Raw genomic sequence first — 3,072 nt, forward strand, 5'->3', positions numbered from 1 at the left:
TTTTCCCTAGAAAAGAAAACCCACAACTGAAAAAAAAAAGAAAGAAAACAAAAATCTCCCTTGACTTCTATCTTGGTTCATTGATTCATAATGGTTCAACCTCAAAGCAGAGACAATCACTTTTATCTGTTTACCTTTGCACATTAATTAATATTTTTCCCTAGAAAAGAAAACCCACAACTGAAAAAAAAAAGAAAGAAAACAAAAATCTCCCTTGACTTCTATCTTGGTTCATTGATTCATAATGGTTCAACCTCCAAGCAGAGACAATCACTTTTATCTGTTTCACATTGCACATTAATTTGCAAATAAAATTGCATAAAATACTTGTTAGGTTCTTGGCAGGCTCCTAAAATAATGGTGTGGCTCATAACATTCTAAAACAGCGGGTTTGAACTTAGCCCCAGGAAAGTCTCTCTGCTTTTTGGGGGACCAACCAATCCTGAGCTAAACTGCCCAGCCTACATCATGGAAAGTTTCCCAACCACCTAACTGTCTATAAAGGACACCTGACTGTCCCTGCTTGCTGCTGTTCCTCTGCTTCCTGGGAGGCAGTCCAGGGGTCTGGTTGTCACCTCCCCCCCATGGAGTTTTCTTGGTCAGTGGTCTCCTCTGTTCCCCTCCATACAATTTTTTTTTTCTGAGATTATAATGGAAATGGTAATTAAGAACTTTGGAGCAGGAAGAGCTCCTTGACAAGAGATAGAAATGGGGGAGATAAACTGGAGTCTTCCCTCCTGTGCCCTGTGATCACCCAAGATAGAAATCTTTGTTCTCTAAATCTTCCACATTCCTGTAACCTTTGTGGTCATGTTACCTTACCTAATTATCACATGTGCATTTTACTTAATTTTTTACTTAACTGTCACGTTTTGTTTTGTTTTCTGCTTGCATTTCCTCACGTATGAATATAAGGGTCCCCAAAACATTGGGGCTGTTAAATATTTGGGGCTGGAGAGATGGCTCGGCAGAAAAAGATGCTTGCCACCAAGCTTGGCAACTTGAGTTCAATACCCAAAACCCAAATGGTGTAAGGAAGGAAAGAACTGACTCCAGCAAGGCACTCTCTGACCTCCACACGTGTACTTTGGTATGTGTGTACCCATGCTTACACGAAATAAATAAAGTCGGGGCTGGAGAGATGGCTCAGCAGTTAAGAGCACTGACTGCTCTTGCAGAGGACCTGGGTTCGATTCCCAGCACCCACATGGCGGCTACCAACCGTCCTTAACTCCAATTCCAGGGGAATCTGAAGCCCTCTTCTGACCTCTGCGGCATTGCACGACACGGGTGCACTCACATACATGCAGGCACTACACTTATGCTCATAAAAATAATAAAATATATTAAAAAAAATGAAGTCAGTATTCCTTTGGATAGAATTGGGGTCTGCTGTTCATTTTTCCAGTAGTATGTTGGGTTACTGTCTGGAAGAGCCTTTATCTATCCTACCCAACAACTCGACTGAAGGTATCGCCTGTCTGGCTTTGTTGTTTGTCGAGTAACTTTTAGTTATATACATGTATGCTCTTAAGACATTATGTTGGCCCCTTTAATCTTTGGTTATACTTCCCTTTTGGGTGTTTAAGGACATACAATTGGACCAGATAAACTGATTTGTTTTTACTCTTGAGGTCGTTAGAGGATTTGTTCCTCAGGGGTCCCATGAGGTTGGGAGGAGCCCCTGGCTCCTTTCTTTTACCAGCTCCATCCATGTGAGGATAAGTCAAAGGTCCTGCTCGACCATTGTTGGCTCCTCTTGGAAGCATGGAGGAAATGATTCCTCCATGTTGACCCTCCTCTTTATAGACTGGACACTGGCTCAAGTCCATCTGGTGGGGTCTCCTCAGCTTCCTTGATCAAGAGGCCAGATGACCCACCACCATTACAGGACATTTTGCACGATGCTCATAGTCCCTGGGAACTAATCGACCCAGGAGGGCAAGGAGCAAAAAGTGTCCTTTGAATCCCTCTGACCCAATTAGTATAGATCTCAAGGTATGTCTGTTAAACATCCAAGAAGGTTAGTTCCACCATTCTGGCATTTTTAATTACTGTGTGTCTTGCAGAAGCAACCCAATTGAAAGATGGGCTAAGGAGCTGAACAGAACGTTTTCAAAAGAAGAAGTAAAGATGGCTATGAAACATCAGGAGCCAGGGGCTCCTCCCAAGCCCATGGGACCCCTGAGGAACAGATCCTCAAACGACCTCAAGAGTAAAAACAAATCAGTTTATCTGGTCCAATTGTATGTCCTTAAACACCCGAAAGGGAAGTATAACCAAAGATTAAAGGGGCCAATATAATTTCATAAGCGCATATATATATATAGCTAAAAGTTACTTGACAAATAGCAAAGCCAGATAGGCGATACCTTCAGTCGAGTTGTTGGCCAGGATGGATAAAGGCTCTTCCAGATAGTAACCCAACTGTGTTACTTCACTTAGTACAGCAGACCCCAATTCTATCCAAAAGAATACTGACAATGGATTCCTATAGATGAGGAACAGCTGATCCTCCCGGAACAGGGACATCTGGCTGACTAGATTTACCAGAAGGGCAGATAGGGGGGAATAGATGGGGGTGCTGACAGCACAGTGGACAGTGGCAGGGATGGCAGAGTATGGAGGCTTTAGTGGGAGAGGAAGGCTGTCTATCTGACGAGTTTATATTCATGCTCAGAAGCCAAGGATCTCAGAAAGTAAGTGACTGTGACCAGTAATAGTCATATATATAGAGATTAGAAATGCATGTGAAAACGTCTCAATGTCAACTGCCTTAAAATGAATTCTTCTGTATGAAACAGTGTATTTTAACAACAAAGTGGAGATCTTTTTTAAATGTTAAAACCTCATTTAATTTTTTGTCTTATAGCGTTTATAATGAGTAAAAGTTTGTATAAGCGTAATAATTCATCTGCTTTCTAATGCAGCACAGGCCTACCTGCCCAGGGGTGGCACCACCCACAGTGGGCTGGGCCCTCCCATATCACTCATCAAGAAGATGTCCCTTAGACATGGCCACAAGACAGTCCAATAGAGGAAATTCCCTTTTGTGGCTCCCTCAACCCAGGT

This window comes from Nannospalax galili, unplaced genomic scaffold (assembly GCF_000622305.1).
Source record: "Nannospalax galili isolate Female #2095 unplaced genomic scaffold, S.galili_v1.0 scaffold604, whole genome shotgun sequence".
Classification (NCBI taxonomy): domain Eukaryota; kingdom Metazoa; phylum Chordata; class Mammalia; order Rodentia; family Spalacidae; genus Nannospalax; species Nannospalax galili.